This window comes from Haliotis asinina, chromosome 12 (assembly GCF_037392515.1).
Source record: "Haliotis asinina isolate JCU_RB_2024 chromosome 12, JCU_Hal_asi_v2, whole genome shotgun sequence".
Classification (NCBI taxonomy): Eukaryota; Metazoa; Mollusca; class Gastropoda; order Lepetellida; family Haliotidae; genus Haliotis; species Haliotis asinina.
Window position 1 is genome coordinate 19952322 of NC_090291.1, and position 13989 is coordinate 19966310.

The window sequence follows — 13989 nt, forward strand, 5'->3', positions numbered from 1 at the left end:
CCCACTACCATCATTGATCTGAAGTCTCTGAACCCTCTTTCTCGCACAGGTATAATCTGAACTTAACGGTCACTAGTTCCAGAACTTTGTCCAAGTGTATAACATATTGAAAGACAAATGTAGATATATGGCATGCTGTTGTAGGTATTGTGTGTAACCTTAGCGTAAGGTAGATTCGTAAAACACGACGGCAGCTTTAACAGAAGCCTATGGTTAAACCTTAAGGAGATAAGTTAAGCTTAGCGCTAAGTTTGTTTTGTACAAAGAAACTCGTGTACACAAGCAATTTGCAAACTATATGTTTAATTGCGTAACAGTCAAATGTTATTTTCGGTAACTCTCTCGCCCCTCCATTATGTTCCACCATAATATCACACAGACAAAACAATTATAGCTGCACCAGGTTCATTCAATATTTATTCAGCTAATTACATAACAATGTAAGCTTCAGCTGCTACAGGGCAAGGTAGAATTGACATTTTTCTTGCACGTACTCGTTCACAGATTTGTCATACGCAACTACTGGGCAGTTTTGACTGGATATTGTTTACCAGTTACTGATTACCAAGTATTTTCAGAAGAGAAACTGCTGATTTTAGTTTATTTACCTTGTATTTGATGACACTGCACCTGTTCCGTCAGAAACTGCTGATTTTAGTTTATTTACCTTGTATTTGATGACACTGCACCTGTTCCGTCAGAAACTGCTGATTTTAGTTTATTTACCTTGTATTTGATGACACTTCACCTGTTCCGTCAGAAACTGCTGATTTTAGTTTATTTACCTTGTATTTGATGACACTGCACCTGTTCCGTCAGAAACTACTGATTTTAGTTTATTTACCTTGTATTTGATGACACTGCACCTGTTCCGTCAGAAACTACTGATTTTAGTTATTTACCTTATATTTGATGACACTTCACCTGTTCCGTCAGAAACTGCTGATTTTAGTTTATTTACCTTGTATTTGATGACACTTCACCTGTTCCGTCAGAAACTGCTGATTTTAGTTTATTTACCTTGTATTTGATGACACTTCACCTGTTCCGTCAGAAACTGCTGATTTTAGTTTATTTACCTTGTATTTGATGACACTGCACCTGTTCCGTCAGAAACTACTGATTTTAGTTTATTTACCTTGTATTTGATGACACTGCACCTGTTCCGTCAGAAACTACTGATTTTAGTTTATTTACCTTGTATTTGATGACACTGCACCTGTTCCGTCAGAAACTACTGATTTTAGTTTATTTACCTTGTATTTGATGACACTGCACCTGTTCCGTCAGAAACTGCTGATTTTAGTTTATTTACCTTGTATTTGATGACACTTCACCTGTTCCGTCAGAAACTGCTGATTTTAGTTTATTTACCTTGTATTTGATGACACTTCACCTGTTCCGTCAGAAACTGCTGATTTTAGTTTATTTACCTTGTATTTGATGACACTGCACCTGTTCCATCAGAAACCGCTGATTTTAGTTTATTTACCTTGTATTTGATGACACTGCACCTGTTCCGTCAGAAACTGCTGATTTTAGTTTATTTACCTTGTATTTGATGACACTTCACCTGTTCCGTCAGAAACTACTGATTTTAGTTTATTTACCTTGTATTTGATGACACTGCACCTGTTCCGTCAGAAACTACTGATTTTAGTTTATTTACCTTGTATTTGATGACACTGCACCTGTTCCGTCAGAAACTGCTGATTTTAGTTTATTTACCTTGTATTTGATGACACTGCACCTGTTCCGTCAGAAACTACTGATTTTAGTTTATTTACCTTGTATTTGATGACACTTCACCTGTTCCGTCAGAAACTGCTGATTTTAGTTATTTACCTTATATTTGATGACACTTCACCTGTTCCGTCAGAAACTGCTGATTTTAGTTATTTACCTTATATTTGATGACACTTCACCTGTTCCGTCAGAAACTGCTGATTTTAGTTTATTTACCTTGTATTTGATGACACTGCACCTGTTCCGTCAGAAACTGCTGATTTTAGTTATTTACCTTATATTTGATGACACTTCACCTGTTCCGTCAGAAACTGCTGATTTTAGTTTATTTACCTTGTATTTGATGACACTGCACCTGTTCCGTCAGAAACTACTGATTTTAGTTTATTTACCTTGTATTTGATGACACTTCACCTGTTCCGTCAGAAACTGCTGATTTTAGTTTATTTACCTTGTATTTGATGACACTTCACCTGTTCCGTCAGAAACTGCTGATTTTAGTTTATTTACCTTGTATTTGATGACACTTCACCTGTTCCGTCAGAAACTGCTGATTTTAGTTTATTTACCTTGTATTTGATGACACTTCACCTGTTCCGTCAGAAACTGCTGATTTTAGTTTATTTACCTTGTATTTGATGACACTGCACCTGTTCCGTCAGAAACTGCTGATTTTAGTTTATTTACCTTGTATTTGATGACACTTCACCCGTTCCACCAGAAACTACTGATTTTAGTTTATTTACCTTGTATTTGATGACACTGCACCTGTTCCGTCAGAAACTGCTGATTTTAGTTTATTTACCTTGTATTTGATGACACTGCACCTGTTCCGTCAGAAACTGCTGATTTTAGTTTATTTACCTTGTATTTGATGATACTGCACCCGTTCCACCAGAAACTACTGATTTTAGTTTATTTACCTTGTATTTGATGACACTGCACCTGTTCCGTCAGAAACTGCTGATTTTAGTTTATTTACCTTGTATTTGATGACACTTCACCTGTTCCGTCAGAAACTGCTGATTTTAGTTTATTTACCTTGTATTTGATGACACTTCACCCGTTCCACCAGAAACTACTGATTTTAGTTTATTTACCTTGTATTTGATGACACTGCACCTGTTCCGTCAGAAACTGCTGATTTTAGTTTATTTACCTTGTATTTGATGACACTGCACCTGTTCCGTCAGAAACTGCTGATTTTAGTTTATTTACCTTGTATTTGATGACACTTCACCTGTTCCGTCAGAAACTGCTGATTTTAGTTATTTACCTTATATTTGATGATACTGCACCTGTTCCGTCAGAAACTACTGATTTTAGTTTATTTACCTTGTATTTGATGACACTTCACCTGTTCCGTCAGAAACTACTGATTTTAGTTTATTTACCTTGTATTTGATGACACTGCACCTGTTCCGTCAGACATAGAAAACATGTATTTTCAGTTCTGTGTGTTACAGAACGATCAAAATGTATCCCTACCAAAACTTCACTAGTATATATAACACAATAACAACACAATGTGGTTGGCGGGATCACGTTCAAGCAAAAAGTGGAACTGATGAAGTAGCGAAATTCGTATTTTGACACATACCTCTCAATGAGTACTTTAATAGCATGTGAAGGAAATCCGCCCACACATTGTATTATATGCACGATAGGAATTCGCCCGAGTATTTAAACCACATTCTCCCATTTTAGATACAAACCGCTCAATCAACTAGTTCATTATTTATAGCATTACCTTTACATGGAATCCACCCCAAGGAATGGTTCCAGCAAAGCAGATCTATTCAAAATGCCCACACGTTTCAGATTAATTCCACCGTTTCATTCTGCTGAAAACACATTTGTCACATACTCACTTGAAAGACGAGTATTGATTGGCGGTGTAAATATGCGTAATGTTATAAATAATATGAATCCATTAATGCAGCTTGCTGATGAGAAATTTTGCACAACCTCAGAACTACCCTGTTCATGGAATATCGTTTGCCCTCATACAGAGACGGGACTTCACGTTCTGGAATTGTTCTATATTTGTCATTTTGTTTGTCTTTTTCAGTGATTGATAATTTATCAATGATTTTTCAATTGTAAAGGTCTCTCCGTTATTACTGGCTACACTAATCATCACTACCACTGTTTCACAGTGCCCAGTATTAGAATCTGGCATTGTTTGTATAATTAGGAGATAAAGGTATTTTGTTTTCATTTTTGCGGTCCTTTATCTGTTGCCTTAAGACTGGTAAATGTCATTTAAAGCCGAACGCGTTTGTTTACAAACAAAAAGGTCACCGAGTGCTATGTATTCATACGCAGGTGAAGCGGTCGACGTGTAATTAGCGGTCCTTTGATTTAGGTTTAAGGACGGTCACCTGCAGGAGTCAACCAATCAGAATCGAGTATCTCAAAATGTCGTGCTAGAGTTGTTGTTTAACGTCGCAATCAGCATCATATTACGACGGTCTGTAAATACCCGCGTCTGAACCGGGCAGTCTAGTGATTGAAGTCATGAGCTTCTATCCATGAAACTGGAATACGATATGATCTACATGAACAAAGATAGCGAATCTGATTACTAGATCCTGTTTGTCGCCTTCTACGATAAACATGTGTTGCTGCAGACCAATACTGGCCCGAATCTTCACGAATATTTAATGTATCTTCGAATTTGGGTCCAAACACATGAGGACCCGAGAAGGTCCCAGGATAGAATAGGCCTTTTGCAACCCATGCTTGCCATAAAAGGCGACTGTGCTTGTCGTAAGAGGCGTCTAACGGGATCGGGAGGTCAGGCTCACTGACTTGGTTGACACATGTCATCGGTTTCCAATTGTGCAGATCGATGCTCATGTTGTTAATCACTGGATTGTCTGGCCCAGACTCGTTTATTGTACCTACTAATGAAGGTACCAGGCCGTTTTAGCCGACAATCACTCGCGACGTGTTCATAAAGATCAACCTGAACGAAAATTTAGGAATACTATTTCCGATTCTGGTAAGATAATCAAGGAAACAAGCATGTTTATTATTTTATCAATTGTCTATAGTAAAGGGCACGGCAGGTGTTGTTGAAATAAAATTGTCGCTCGGACAAAACTGCCAATACACAGATTTTTGGAATCTAAATGGTGATTTAAAGGCGCCTCCGTTAACGTTCTAAGGGGGAACAACTCTTCCGACTCTAACAGTGATCATTGCCGTTACCTGTTATAAATCGGGTGTTTGAGATTTATAGTAGGGATTTAAAGGAGTTTCATTTAACACGACAAGGGGGATGACTGTTCCTGCATTCACTTGGACTTGACCGAATAGTTTAGCCTCGTTTAATGTATCCATCAGGGATCACAATTTTATCTGTCACAAACCATCACATATCTTCTAACAAATCCACCTGTAATGATTTAAACACTAATCGCGTCCTTTCCAATGAGTGTGTTAATAATGCTAGCTGATACGGGAATATTCTGTATGGTATTAAAGTAAACAAATTACAGGCTGTTAATTATTGTCATGGCTGTCGAAGAGTCACGCTCTATGTGGGTCGTAGGATGTTCACTTACTGTAATACAATGCGAGCGACAAATGTGGAGTTGTAGGAATGTATTCTGTGCCCACTTGCTGTTTTAACCTTTGCTCTTTTAAGAGGCACAGATCATTCTCGAGTGTCCTCTGTCTTCAGCCAATTCCCCCACGAAGAACTGATCTGTAAAGACTTAACCTACTGTTCAAACATCCAGGCGCACATGGATCCAGAGTGAGTGAGTGAGTCGGGTTACATGATGGCGGTCTGTAAATCACCAGATAATACAGTGATCAATAGCATGAGCATCGGTCTATGCAATTGGGAAAGGCCGACGTATGTCAGCCAAATCGGCGAACCTGACCACCGTTAGTCGCCATCACTATCAACCCTGATCTTCAAGGGTAACACAGAACAATATATATAGTTTCCTTGGCATCATTGGTAAACCATACACGTCTGTCACAGTGTGATATTCGAGACTGTTTATATTTGACTTGTACATGTCCGTCGAAGTGAAATGACAGTTCAAACTGAAGAATCAACATAAGTATATGTCTAGATGAATTAAAAACAACAGTAATTAGGCAGTCCCATCACATACGCATTTTCACATTTGACTTATGAACAGGCAAAACTATATCACTGACGATAATGAGCTGACTCTGAGAGTTCCAAACTATGTCACGCTTTGAACAGAAAGGGAATGGAAACTACAGAAGAATTATATATCTATTCTGTTTCTACATTTTTGTGGGGTGGTTGTACGAAGAACAAGCTAATGTAGAATGTCATGGGATGGGCGTAAGGTCCATATTTACCGTGTCTTCCCACTACCGCTTTCCTCTTGTTTTCACATTCCAAATATATCAACAAAATGCATGACACGTTATGAAACCTCTAATTCACAGTCCGAGCCGTTGGGTAGTCTAGTGGCCAAAGCGTTTGCTCTTTACGTCGAAGACCCGAGTTTGATTACCCTCATGGGTACAATGTGTGAAACCTATTTCTGGTGTTCCCAGGCGTGACACTGCTGACATATTGCTAAGAGCGGCTTGAAACTAATCTCACTCACTCACTCACTAATTCACTATCTAACAACCGATTATCGATTTTATAGCAAGAGTTGGGGTATTTCTTCTATTTCTTACTACAAAGCCTATATGAGCTTTTCGGGTCGGCTGAAGTGAGCCCCGTTCTTCTCCGTTGTAATGGAATATGTGGACAAGAACATGTCGACGTCTTAATGCAGTGCCGATTGCATTGATCACTTTTCGTGAGATTAATTTAATTGTGCAAAAATTCCCTTCCAATTTAATACCAGTAGAATCTCTGATATTAATGAAAAATGTTCCTGTCAAATTTATTGGCAGGGAGATGACCTGGCAGAAGTTAGTTCTTGCCGGCGGGAAACATCACGTGCTGATGTGCAAGCAGACGATACCTAGTTTAGTTTTGAGACAATCTTGATGAAGTGGAGCGGATTGAAGGTGGCGATATGAACGTAGGACACGCAAGTCAAGGCTTCAGTTTCTGTTAAAAGCCTTCAAGAGTGTTTACTTCATCCCGACTACTAATACAAAACCACTTGCTCCAACCGACGAGGGACCTATTCGTTTCAGTTAATTATGCATACCGCATATTGATCATGTCCTTTTTAAAACAAAATATCTAATGGTAATAGCTTTGATACATAAGTACAGTTTAAATGGATAATGTGTCTGTTTGTGTATTGATATTGGCTGGCACACATAGCTTCCAGCCCCAAGAGAGAAGAAACTTGAGATGAGCGCCGTCCCAACCCGGGTCTCGAAGGCCCTCTGAAGCCAACGCATAATTGCAAATTCTCTAGTCGCGGAAAACGATGTAATCTAACGTAACTGGGTGATTTTAAACAGATTTTTTTATTTTTCATTTGAATCCAAGTCAAATGCGTGACTGCTGGCAAATATGTTCGCAGCGTTGAACTGAAACTGAACAGAGTAAAGACACGCTATAGCAAGTGCCTATACATTAGTTTCAAGAAAACATATGTATTGTTCAAAAAGTACGAGTCCCATGCTCACTCAAAGATACATTACCTTCCTTTTGTTTAAAGATGGGTATTTGTTTCTTAGTGTTTCCTTCTATTTAAATCTCTTTCTAATGCCAGAATATCGCCGTAAATGCTATTATTAAAAGCCAGTGCGGTGTTTCATCCTTTTCGTGACTTTCTACTGGCATTTTCAAGTCAACATGCATTTCTCCTAATACGCACGGTAGCCTTTGATCTTATGTCGTGGGTAACATCACGTGACAGCTGCTTTCATCCAAAGCAAGCGTGAAAATCGCACAAAGAAACCTCAAGTCGGTGAATGCTTTGAGAACGCATAATAGCACAGCACATATCCAACAAAGTCTACACCCGTCGGCTCCAGCTGTTATCCGCTAATGGTTCTCAGGGGTGATAATTGGCACGATAATTATTATCCTCACTAACTCTTATGATTAGATTAGCAGTAAAGATCAAATGAGGTGTTAGTGATTTCGATTTTGTTCGCGACCTCTCGCGGAGGGAGCAGTGGTCCAAGGCACCTGTGCAGAGTTGCGTCCCTTGGGCATGCCAGGTTCCTGCGATCGATCTTGTTTGCATCGATTGTGTTTCAAGGTTTGACGGCACCCTACACGTGTGCGCGGTTTCACCAGAGTCGTAAAGATAAAAATGAGCCATGTCGGACTGTTCACCAAGCTCGTCATCCTCCCGCATTTCTTTACTTAAAAGAAGAGGTCCACAACTCCAGAAAACTAAACTCCAGCTGACTGTGCTGGCCGTAAAAAGTAATTAAAATGATTAAATGGGTTGGGTCAGATTAGGTCACTTCAGTCATTGACGGAGTCGACTCTCTTAGATCGATGCTTATGTTAATATTGTTGATTGTGAGGTCCAGAGTCTCGTAGGAATGCTACAGGGAGCGACCGTAAACAAACCCAATCATAAACAAGGTTCTTATTTTAATGAAACGTGTTATAACCCGTGTTGCATAATTTGAAATCACATAACACCAATCATGTTCCGGATTCAGCGCTTGAGAGCCGAATGAAAGGTAGTTTCCACTAGCAATGGGATGTCCCTAGATCTTTGTCAGCAGAAGCGAGATCAGACACCTGAAGATCCGATTGAGGATTGATCTTCATCAACCCATGCTTGTTGTAAACGGCAACTATCGGGATCGGGTGGGCATTCTCGCTGACCTGGTTGACCCATGTCATCGTATTCCAATTGAGTAGATCGATGTTCATGCTGTTGATCACTGGATTGTCTGGTCTAGACCGGATTATTTACTCGTCACATTGCTGGCATATTTGCTGGGTGTGGCGTTAATTTAAAAAGAAACACAACCTCACCAACTATCATGTTTCTGATAGTGTTGTTAGCTACTGAAAGGTTGTTATAACAACCAAGAAATAGTTATTCGATGGCGACGCATTTCATACGAGTATCAAGGTGAATAATGCACTGTTGACTTCTTCAAGAGTTGCTACTGCTTTATAACATTTAAACTATCCCATTCTTATGTTAATACTTTCTTTCCCGTTGCCTCCCGTTATCCGTCAGAATGTATTCTCCAGAATGATGCGCCGTAAGATCCCTTCCCTTTGAAGTTGACGAATAGCTAATCCAATACTATACGTCACTGCAAAGTAAGCAGTCATGAGACAAGAAATGGCACAAGCTTATAATAAATATATGTCATCACAGTGTTTTCTTGTACTCTCTGAGTAGAAGTGTGGCGCAGCCTAGTGGTTAAGGTGTCTGATCGTCTCGCAAAGGATTCTGGTTCGAATCCCCACATGGATACAATTTAAGTCCATTGCTGGTGTCCCCCGCCCTGATGTTGCTGGAATACTGCTAAAAGCGGGGTAAAACTAAACTCACTCACGCTTTGTACTCTCAGAATAATCACCAGACAACTTCGTCAAAAAGGACTGCTTACTTCCCCTGTTAAAAGCCTCCCGTTCAACTCCGAAAACAATGAAGTCGAAAATAATCAACAATCGGTTAAAATGCTGACCATTCAATCGCCGCTTTGTGATTGTTTCTGTCCACGCTGGTGACGGAACTGGCAGAACCGACCATCAAGGTTTAATGGTTGTTTTTTCCTCTCGTATTTGCCCGGAATATAGGTTTCAGCACATAGAATGTCAACTATTTGTGTCTCGGAGTGATATTGATAAAAGAACAAGGTCTGTTGATCTAAACTTAGGGCGACTGAAAGTACACACATGCCACCTTTATGCTGAAATCACCAACATCCTCCCAGGAAGCGTTCTTGTACCACTGGCCCAAGTCATAGTGCCAACTATCCAATTCAAACCCACGATCTTGATACTCGGACACTACTAAGGGGAACAATTATGCAGAGCCAAAACGGCGGCTTAGAGCAACGAGTCGCATATTTTCAACCATATATTGCCATTCGGCAGCCATATGGCATCTTTCCTGGTTGAGGCCCGTGAAGATCCGGAGTAGAACTAGACTTCAGCAACCCATAAAAGGCTACTTTGTTTGTCATAAGCATCGGGATCGGGTGGTCAGGGTTGCTGACTTCGTTGACACATGCCATCGGTTCCCAATTGCGTAGATCGATGTTCATGTTGTTGATCACTTGATTGTCTGATCCAGACTCGATTATTTATAGACCGCCGCAAAATACCCGGAATATTGCTGAGCGCGTCGTAAAACTAAAACTCACTCACTCACTCGCTTTCTTGGTTGAATTCATAGAGTCTTACCTTATATTATATTACCTTACGTTATATTTCAGCTACAAATCCGTAATTATTTGAACCCCACTGTTCTTCACTGTCCTGTTTGCATCTGTGTCTAGAATATGCGACTCCTTATGTTAAACTGTTCACTCATGACGATGAAAACCGGTGACTGATTCCAGCGGGGTACACCGTGTGACGGGAATTCTTGAAGTTCCCGTCGTGAGTTTGCTAGACAGTTGCAAGCTACAGCTAAACACGCAGCTCACGCCAATATACTTTGTCTCCCACATATGTGGAACATAAATCTTCATCGTCATCAAACAAATCTTGATGAAAATCGAGCCATGTTTTCTTGAATGATTTCCTAATTCTAATTTGAAAATGTAACAGAAAAGAGTGAAACATCCACAAAATAAACAGATTAACCTTGTAACCTCATTTCTGAAACCTTCTGATATGTGTATTTTATTCAAATGCCACTATTTCACTCCTCTGACGTTATTTCTACGCCTGCCGCCTTATTTCGGATCTTGAATGGATGCTATTCCTGACCACACTGGGTAATGAGTCGGTGGTCGATGTTGCTGTCTCTCAATTTACAGTCGACTTTGAAGAGTTTGGCGTTTTATCTGTGATTATCTGCCCTTGGTCGATGCCTTCTATTAATCAAGTATATTTCAGTCTCAGTTTCGATCACAGATGACAGAAAAAGAGCTGAATTTTTTGGTCTGGTGGATTTTCACGAGTTCAGAAATCTGACAGGTCAAATTAAGACCATCCAAAATTGCCGTAAGTGTACTTGTAAATTGGAGAATATCTGTCATATATTCTATCTTATTTCTTTTATGTCTGGAATCGATGATACATTTTCTATATTAAGACAATTTGACCTTGACATCACGCACACAGACAATTATCTTAGATTATACTGTAATTTATGGCGAACGCTTGTAAGCACATGAATACGCGATCAAATGTAAAATGTAAGGCGAGTGTCACATTCGACGCCAGTGATGTGACTTTCTCGCTGGCAGTAATGGAACCAGTGTACACAGTGAGTTAGTGACTAGCTAGGGGTTCAGGCCGATTTGAACAGTATGCCACTGGAATATGGAAGGAGCATTTGATGTGTCGGACGTTTACCATTTTGGTTTATACCATGCCATAAGTTACGGTGCTGGGATTCGAACCCACAAATCCTGGCGTGCGTACTGGACGTGAGTGACTCAGTGTATTTTTACGCCGCGCTCAGTCATCTTCCAGCGTGGAAGCGCCCGGTAAATAATCGTGTCTTCTTAAGACACTCCAGTGATGAACAACATGCCTTGTCTTCAGAGATCTGTCTCGAATGTTCTGTCTTCAGTCGGTTTCTCGAGTTCAATGTACAACTATTAGTATAGAGTGAACATTTAGTTCATACTTTCAGGCACAAATGGATATGGAGTGAGTGAGTGAGCTTAATTATATGCCACCTCAACGATCAACAGCGAACCTGACCACACCCGATCACCCGTTTCCTTCATGATCAACAGCGAACCTGACCACACCCGATCACCCGTTTCCTTCATGATCAACAGCGAACCTGACCACACCCGATCACCCGTTTCCTTCATGATCAACAGCGAACCTGACCACACCCGATCACCCGTTTCCTCCTGCGATAACCATGTGTTGCAGAGTTTTTCCAGGTGTCCATACTGAACGAAACAGCAGCTTACATAACGTGGCCAAAATGGAATACGTAAATGAATATTCCTCTGTGCCGCGTAAGACATGTTTGCGACTCTTATGTACAAGATGAGTGAGCTTTACAGCTATTCGTGTACAAGATGTACACGGTTGAAAAAAAAATATTTTCAAATCCAGAAACCTCAGCTTGGATCAGTGTCGAAGTCCAGTGATATATGAAATGTCCACACGTATAATGCATAACAAGACCTAACTATAAAATATATATTTACATACACAGTCAAACAGATCTTCGTTCATGAGGGAGAATATGCCTTTTAGCTGTTTCTGCTTCTGTTTTTGTTTCAATTTATATTTAACTTCAAAAGCAGTGGCCGTTGGAAAGAACATTGAGAAAATAAGATGGAAAATACCTTGAAGTTCTTTTCCTTTAGAAAACTTTTCCTTTAGTGTGGTGTTACACAACCACAACCAAAAACCTGACTACAGGAGTAATCAAGATTCGTACTAGATAATTAGACCGTGAATATCCACAGAATTTCGAAAAATCAGAACTAGGGACACCCGTTGTTCAAGACAAAAGGATACCATGATTTAATGTCATGTTTCACTGACTTTATCGTTTATAAACTACCTTGCTGTCAGTCGTTTCTTGTAAATGTTGCTAGGCATGTCCCGAAACATTAGAAATAATGTATCAGAAATCCTGTATCTGTATCAGAAAAGTTCTGTGTCTGGATTCCAGAATACTGAACGTGAATGTTAACTAGATGAATGCAAAAAGTTTTGCACAGCCCGATTTAAGTTTTTCAAATGATAGCTGTTTTCACAACTTAAACATACAACCTTGTCCTGTACTGAAAATAACTAATGATTAACACGAGTGTATGTTGCCTGACGCAATCGAAATGATAGCTATTAAATTTGATTCGATGCGGGCGTAATCAATCACGTGACAGGGACACGAAATAACGTCCGTCCAAAACACCGCTGTACTCAATCACATGACACGGAAAAGACAGTGCAGATGGCCTCGAACCGTAAAGCCAGATATATTCCATTACGTGCTTGCGTTCAATGCTCTTCCGTTCAGGTTTTGCATTGATGCTATAAACAACAGACCTTATAATTCCTGAAAATTAGAGATTAGAGATGATCAACTCTCATAAATCACATAGAGTGACCAATACTTACAAGGGTTCAACAAACGTTAAGGCAGCACAAAGCATCGACTATGAGACAGAGCCCCTTGTTTGTTGTTTAAAGCCACAATTCAGCAATATTCCATTTATATGACGAACAAAACCATGTGGACCGGTAACCCTAATGATTGACATCATGATTCACAGTGTGCGATGTAGTTTCCAAGGTTGCTAGCCAGTCGGGGTAGCTATGCCTAAAAGTTACAAGCCCACAAAATAATTCATTAGCCTGAAATGTAAATGTAGACATGGGTGTCATCATTAAACTGCTGGTATGATGGTAACTTTCATCATACCTTCATCTTGCATGATTGAAAAGTGTAGAGTCAGACACAGATAGACAAACAATTTATGCAGTATTTTAGGCCAAACAACCCATAGTACAGTTACTTTTTTTTCAAAATTTGCATACTTATCACGTTAGATAACAGAGCAATGATCATCTGCAAAAAGAAGAAGCATTATATCTATAATTTCCTGAGAAACAAATACACCATGATCACATTGATTATACATTTCAGATACAAGTTCATTGATGAAAAGTATAAATAACACTGGGCTAAGGACACATCCTTGTCTGACTCCACTTGAAGTTGTAAAACAGCCAGTAATACCTTTGTCTGTCCTGATACATGCTTTGACTGACGCATACATATTCTTTAATACAATTGCTATTTCTCCTTATAAGCCTTTATGAATCAATAAATACAGCATTTTCTTCCTATCCACATGATCAAACGCCTTTTTAAAATCAATTAATGAGCAGTAGAAACGCCCCTTTGGTCTGCTTAGGTATTTAGTACATAGAGCTTGAAGAACAAATATATTGCCTACTACTGAATAGTTAGGTCGAAATCCTGCTTGGGATTCTGATAATAAATCATTTACATCAAGCCATATTCTCTATCCTGATAGACTCGTATATTTACAAAACGCCCCATGAAAAAAATCACTAGTCAGGAAATCTCAACAGTCACTGGCTAGAGTCCCAGTGGCTATGTCGCTAACTGATTATGAGCATCGATGGATAGACACGATGACGTGTGTTAACCAAGCCCACGAACCTGA